At 42.7% G+C, this 7,703-nt stretch overlaps 1 pseudogene; it reads right to left on the bottom strand.

Moving 5' to 3' along the window:
* Window positions 1-2,455: 2,455 nt before the first annotated feature.
* On the bottom strand, window positions 2,456-4,910 carry LOC118993904 (bromodomain testis-specific protein-like; annotated as a pseudogene).
* Between the last annotated feature and the right edge of the window lie 2,793 nt (window positions 4,911-7,703).

The following is a 7,703-nucleotide window of genomic DNA, read 5'->3' as shown; positions in this document are numbered from 1 at the left end:
ACAACAAGTGCTGGAGAGGTGGTGGGGAAAAGGGGACCCTAGTTCACTGTTGATGGGATTGCAGACTGGTACAACAACTATGGAAAACAGTATGGAATTTTCTAAGAAAACTAAAAATGAACGTGCCTTTTGACCCAGCAATTCCACTATTAGGGGTATATCCTAAGAACCCTGAAACACCAATCCAAAAGAACCTATGCACCCCGATGTTCATAGCAGCACAATTTACGATAGCCAAGAGTTGGAAGCAACCTAGATGCCTATCGGTCAATGACTGGATTGAAAAGCTATGGTACATTTACACAATGGAATTCTATGCTGCAGAAAGGAAGAAGGAACTCCTACCCTTTGCAACATCATGGATGGAACTGGAAAGAATTATGCTGAGTGAAATAAGCCAGGCGGTGAAAGACAAATACCATATGATGTCACCGTTAACAGGAATCTAAACAACAAAACAAACAAGCAAGCAAAATTTGACCAATGACACTCAAATACGGAGCAGGCTGATAGGGTCCAGAGGGTCGAGGGGAGAGCATCATAGGGGAAAAGGGGATGGACTCACATGAATAAGTACAAAGGACACATGGACAATAACTAAGGTGGGGGGCAGAAATGGGAGGGAGGTGGGGAGCACTGGGGGGGCAGGGCTGGGAATATAAGACAGAAAACTGTACTTGAACAAGAATTAAATAAAAATTAAAACTAAAAAAAAATCCATCCTCACAGAAATTTCATGACTTATTTGATTTTGTAGGTATCACCAATATTTTAAGAAATGTTTGATTCTTATTCATTTATTTATGAAAGTTCTGATACTCTGACAAAAATGTTTACCACTATGTACATTAGAAATGTAAAAACAAAATACAGCAATCACTACCACAGAAAGCAGACCTTCATTACCAGACTGAAACAAGAGGGATATTCTTATAAATGGTTAAGAATACCTGATGTAACAATATTCTGTGTGGGATTTCTTTTAAAAGAGACCTTGAGTTTCATGAAAAACAAACATCTCATTTAAAATACAGCAAAATTTGCCCTGGCCAGTGTTGTTCTGGTTGGTTGGAGCATCGTCTTGTGCACCAAAAGGCTGTGAGTCGGATTCCCGGTCGGGCATGTACCTCGATTGCACGTTTGGTCCCTGGTCAAGGTTCTTACGAGAGACAGCAGAGTGATGCTTCTCACATTGAAGTTTCTCTCTCTTTCTCTCCTGCCTTCCTCCCCTCCCTGCCTCACCCCTTCCTTACTCCTTCTCTGAAAGTAATGAAAAATGTCCTGGGGTGAGGGTTAAAATAAAGCAAAATTTTAGGCACAAAAGTGTTCTGAATTTGCCTTTTGGTGAACGACGATGGAATGCCACTGCCAAGTCCAGGTCCTTGGGCCAGAGATTGCTTGTCAGCTATATAATCGTCCATGAAAGAGCACCAAGAAAATATAAATGAGTTAAGTTTGATGCAATTGGCAATAAACTGTACAAGGTAATATGGTACTTCAGCATAACTGAGAGTGAATTTGAAGTACAATTTTCTATAAATGGAAAATAATATATTTCTTCTACAGCAAAGAAAATATAGAAGTGAAAAAATCTGCTTTGCACCGTTACTAGGATGACTGGTTTCTTAATTCAAAATGATTATTTGATTGAGAATGTATTGTCACAACAGAACATGCTTTAGCAATGTTAGAGTGATCTGCCGTCATGGAAAGGAAAGTGAAAGATGTCCACAAATGATCTTTTATTTTATAAAAGGAAGATTATATAAAATGCCCTGATTGGGCATTTTATTATCCTCAGGCCAAATGCCCTGATTGGGCATTTTATTATTTGATATTTCCTAGTTTTAAGATTGAACATGGTATTATATACTGAGAGGCTATCCCACCTTTAGTAAAATTATTTTCAATATTACAAGCCTATAAATCACATATACACAATAGGAAATTTCATTTTACCTAGGATCTCTTAAGGAAAATAGTGAGATCATCAATATGAAATTAAACAATGTGTGGCATCCAAACCATATGCTCTAAGTACCAAACACTTCTTCAAAATACCACATTTTGCCTTGTATAATGCACATTTTTTCCTAAATATTTGAGGGAAAATAAGGATGTGCATTGTATATGTGTAGTACTTAAAGTACCTTGTATCTGTTCCTATGTGTTGTAAATATTTTTTACAAAAAATTTCTTATAGTATAATATGTTCAAAAATAAATGCTAAAATTCATTTATAATACAAAAGGCCAAGTATCTAAATATAAATAAATGAATAATTAAATTTAAAAATTAAAACAAAAACCTTTTTCCTGAAAGTTTGGACCAAGCACGTGGGTGTGCATTAACATAGCAAACACAATGTGTCTCAATATGACACAAACCCAGAGGTGTACTGAAAGGGACAGCCACCCTGACTCTGTCAGGAGAACTCAGACCACGGCTACTACTTTCAGACTCTGAGGAGCTGCTGCTGCTTTGGCTCCGTCGGAAACCACTCCCAGCAACAGCCTTGGATGACGGATTTTGTTTCATGTTTTCTGAAATTTAGCTGATTATTGACATCCAGTAATCACTTTTCCAGCTCTTTTTCTTTTTCTCTGTGAATGAAGCTTTTCTTTGGACTTCATTATTTTCTTACCACAAGGTTTTAGTGGTCTTTTTCTTAGACCTGCAGCAACATACAATCTAGTTCTCTCACTGTTGTTGCTTTCAGTGCTTCAAAGTCAATCTCTGTTTCAGCACAGTTGGAATGTCTCAGTGAAGGCTCTCTGGATTGTATTATATGAGTGCCTTTCCCAAGTTTATCTGCAGGGATTTGTTTATATCCAAACTTAGCTGCCTTTTCTCCTCTAGTTCATAGGTTCAGTGTTATCTTCACCCTTGGGTTTCAGAGCCAGCACAGCTGTTCCCTTTTCTCTGACTGGATTGCTCTTGGACTTTGCCTTCAATTTCATTCACTTAAAATTTTTTCTTTGACTTTCATCTCTGTTATTAACATTTTCTTTTTACTTTTCCCTTTCAGACTTTTCATTCTTTTTCTTTAGCTTATGGAAGTTACTTGAGACAGAGCCTGTAGTTGTTGACGAGCAGCTTTATGCCGCTCCTGAAGCTTTGCAACTCGCTGAACTCGTTCATCTTCAGAATCACCGGAAAAGTTATCTTCAGAAGAAGCTTCACTGCTGCTTTCTCTGCCAAGGGTTTCTGTGATGTTTGAACCTGTACAGGTGTACAGGTTCACCTGAGACCTTTGCAAAATGCATTTCAAAACACCCTGGAGCATTCTTGCCATTGTTACCACTTCATGATCTGGAGGATTGTATTTGTAGCAATTCATGAACACTAATCTAACATCTGCAGCAAATTCGTATGCATCCTTATGGCTTGGTTGTCCATTTTTCTCTTGATAGATAGTTCCAAGATCCTTTGGATTTTTCATCACATCATTGCAGTTATGGTTTCCCAATGCATTAACAGCAAGACGATTATAAAGGGCCATGCACATGAAAAGCGCTTCTTTGCAAGGATTTCTTTAAGAATCTCACTACAGTGCCATAACTGTTTGGCTACTTTGACACTCTTTACAATTTAATATTGTTGCTGAGAATGCAGCAAAACATTCTTCAACACAGTTTCTTTTATAGGTGGCATTTTAGCTTTTTTTTTTCTTTCTGTAAGTTCCGGGGAAGATTCACCCCTTGCTTTCACTACTGAAGTTGTAAGAGTTGTTGCATCGGCTTCCTTCTTCACATCCCTTGTAACCTGGGCCATCGTTGGTGAGGGAGCATTGGGTAGAGCACCTACTGCCATACTTAAAGGAGAAATAGGATACTTTAAAAAACACACTTAAAAGATATTTCAGGAAATACAGAGGGACTCTCTTGCTGCTTAGGTACTTTTTCTCACGCTGTAGGAGACTGTTTTTCTTTAAGAGAAGAAACTGCTACATCCTTTTTATTTAAATAATTAATTTTGTTTCATTGTTGAGACTATTACAGATGTCCCCTATTTTCCTCCCTTTCTCCCCCCTCCACCCAGCACCCATCCCACTTCTGGTCTTCAGGACATTGTTGTCTGTGTCCATGGACTATGCATATATGCACATATGTTCTTTGGCTAATCTCTTCCAGTCCCCCACCTCCCTTCTGAAATGTGTCAGTCTGATCATATATCCATGTCTCTGGTTTTATTTTGTTCATCAGTTTATTCTGTTCATTGGATTCCACATATAAATGAGGTCATATGGCATTGGCCTTTCTCTGACTAGCTTATTTCCCTTAGCATATGGGATGCAGATCCATCCATGCTGTTGCCAAGGGTAAGAGTTCCTTCTTTTTTACAGCTCTGTAGTATTCCACTGTGTAAATGTACCACAGCTTTTTTACTCACTCATGTACTGACGGGCACTTGGGCTGTTTCCAGATCTTGGTATTGCAAGTAACGCTGCTATGAAAACAGGGGTGCATATATTGTTTGGCGCCTTTCTTCATGCTTTCTTTACCACCCACAACTTGCTCTTCTTGTGGCATCTGTAATATTTCCATGTAAACAACTTTTCTAGAGCTCGAACCATAAGCACAATGTCATTTCTAGGCTTGTTGTATAAATGACAATTTGGAACATCATATTGAAGTTTCCTATACATGTTGAAGCATGCACATAACATTTATGTTTTAAGCACTTCTTAATTGTACTTAAATCCATTGGGCTTTTTATAATTGTGTAATAGGCAACGTCAGTTTCATGGCAGCCACAGACTACTGAAAGGCCAGGGAAAGCTATGCTTTCATAAAGCCTTCAAGACAATTCTTTGTAGCTACTGCAGTTGATTTGTCGATTGCCATTGTCTTGGTATTATAATATGCCGGTGGTGGAGGGTTAGCAATAACTGTTTATCTACTTGGCAGAAATATTCCTGGTTGCTTCACCCATCTGAGCCACACTGGCAAGGGCAAGGAAGGAGTTCCTGAACAATTTCAAAAGCTCAAATCATAAGGCAAGGAATAGTTGGTTTGGTTCCATCAAGACTGAAGGATTCTCTTCAATGAGCAACACTATGGGAAAGTTAATAAGCAGAGGACAGGCTGAGAAAATTTAACTGAAAATGTCTGGAACTATCACGATAATGCAATGTGTAACATACAAGGAGCTATACTAACCAACAAGAGAGACAGGTGTCCCAGTGGGAATGGGTAAAGTATGTAAAGGCAGTTCACAGAAGAGGAAATCCAAAAGGCACCCAAGTGATGTTCACACTTGTTAGCAATCAAAGAAATGTCCATTGAAACAACCATGAAGTACCAGTTTACACCTTACAACCAGCAAGATGAGGACACTGTGAAGTGCTCGGTGTCCCTGGGAACGTGGCACCCAGGATCTCCAATGCGAGTGTAGACAGTCACAGTCACTCCTCCCTCTCTGACAGCCAACAGGTGTGAGGAAAAGCCTCTTAGAATTCCCAGGGCATCTTAGGGACCATCCAAGACATCACAGGGCAGAAATGAGGCCCAGAGGTCACACGGGGCTGGCTGGTCCAAAACTGTCACCCTGCCACTTAGGAACAGAGCTAGGGCAAAGATCCAGGCTCCTGACTGCTGGGACCTGAGAGTCCTCCCCAGGTCCCTCTTGTGACTCCCACACCTGGTCTTCCTAGCCCTGATTCTGGAGCCGTCTCCCACCCTCTAACCCCCCAAATCTGCCTTTCTTTTCTGGCCTGGGTAGCTTCCTGTTGATGGTCTGGCAGGACAGCCCTGCCTTTTCTAAGCTCTTTGGTTTCCTCCTACCCCCTGGTGGAACCGCCTGTGCGGTTTCCTCCTCCGCCTGTGCCCCCCTCCCCCTGTCCACTGATCTCTGGTCCCTATTAGTGCTTGGAGCCAGCCTTTCCTCCATCCAAGACTCCTGGGTCTCCTCAGAGGCTTAGAGACCCCTTCTCCTGTGTACATTGCCCCTGCACAGTCAGTTCAGGTGGTCCTTATGCATACAAACAAACTCCAACCACGAGGGACCTGCCTTGGGGACACTGTAGCAGCAGCTGCTTTCCCAGCCCAAGTCCGTTCTCCCTCTCCTTCCTCCTACCAGGAAATCAGGTTCCCTCTGTCCCCTGGTTGGGCTGCCCCTAGATTCCTGGTGGCCAAGGCCCTGGTGCTGTCAGTCCTGTCTGTCCTCCTGAGCAAGCGCTGGGCACAGGGTGGGTGGGCTGGGTTTGGCAAGGGGGTGGGGCATGGAGCTGGGGACAGCTTCTGTCTCAGAAAAGATGACCAAGAAGAGGGAAGCAGAGAACCCAGAGGTGGGGAAAATCTAATTGAAATACTATCTAATCTAAATATTCATCAATCATTAAATACTGTCTAATCTAAATATTCATCAATTCCTCACAATTTCTGCCTTTCACTCAGATGTTATCTGCCCCTATTTAAGAGAAACGGACCTTAGAGGCAGATGCATTCCCAGGGCCCCTGTCGCAGGCTCTGCCTCATTCTCCATCCTGAGAGGAAGGAGGGCAGGAGGAGAAAGCAGAGAGCTGGGGAGAAGGCTCAGGAGACGGGAAGGGGCATGGCTGCGAGTAGGTGAAAGGGAGAGGAGAGGGGGACAAGAGGACCTGAAAGCGGGGACACGGTAGAAGGAAGGGCAGGGAAAGATGGTGGGGAAAGGATGAACTTCAGTTTGTTAATTTCCTCCTCTTCCTCCTCGGGGTGAAAACGTCATGGTGGGGACAGCAGTGACGGTTTCTGTGCCCTCCCAGCCTGAGCCCCAGGACCCCTGGGTACATTTAGCCTCATCTGCAGATCCAGGATGAATCTTTCTTCTCCTTGTTCCGTGCCCTCCTGGGGGTGGGGTGGGGGGCACCCTAACCATTGACAGCCACATCCTGGTGCCGGAAGGCCAGGGTCCAAGGCTGTTGGAGACAACCCGCAGCTCCTGAGTTCACCAGTGGTGCCCCTTCATCTGAGTCCTGAGTGCTACTCTGAGATGGGCTTTTCGGGCCCTGGGCTTTCTGCAAACTGACCACCCACGGAAGGTCGATCTGCATCTGGGTCAACAGATGCCACTCCATAGTCCAAGGCATGCTCAGCATGTTCCCGCTCCCACGACCTCGTTCCTCTCTGGGGAGTCCCGTGGTCTCTCATCGCCGCCCCAGCGGGACACCACGATTCTTCACATCTTTTCTTGTGTCTGCACTACCTAAGAGTTCCTATGTATTTTCTCTTGTACCCAAATCCAGGCCCTTGAGCTGAAATGTACAGGGGAAACTAAGCAAGATAGCAGACAAATCCCACCAGCCTTCCTCTCCTCCCACTCCACACATCTTAAAATAAGATAGAAATTACTTAAAAATGAATCCTAAAATTGAAAATAAGAAAGGCTGTAACCAGAAAACCAGAAACAGAGGAATTCCAGACGCTGGAATAAAAATCATATGCAATTAATATGATGAGAACATATGTAGTGTCCAATTGAATGCCTGAAACCTACATAATTTTATGAATCAATGGCACCCCAATAAATTCCATAATAAATAAATAAAAGAACAGATGACTCAGCAGTTCAAAATATGAGCAGAAGACAATTACTCCAAAACGCTTGTTCCTTAAAGAAGATGGGGTAGCCGGTGCCAGTTGTGCTTGCTGCTCTACACTAGAGGAAGTTTATAGCCTAAAGAAGAAAATCAAGTTGAACAAAGAGAATAACTGGCTGCAAGT

This window comes from Sturnira hondurensis, unplaced genomic scaffold, assembly GCF_014824575.4.
Source record: "Sturnira hondurensis isolate 20B ecotype Veracruz unplaced genomic scaffold, ASM1482457v3 Scaffold0000880, whole genome shotgun sequence".
Lineage (NCBI taxonomy): Eukaryota > Metazoa > Chordata > Mammalia > Chiroptera > Phyllostomidae > Sturnira > Sturnira hondurensis.
The sequence above is the reverse complement of the archived record's forward strand: the minus strand, read 5'-3'. Positions and strand labels throughout refer to the sequence as shown.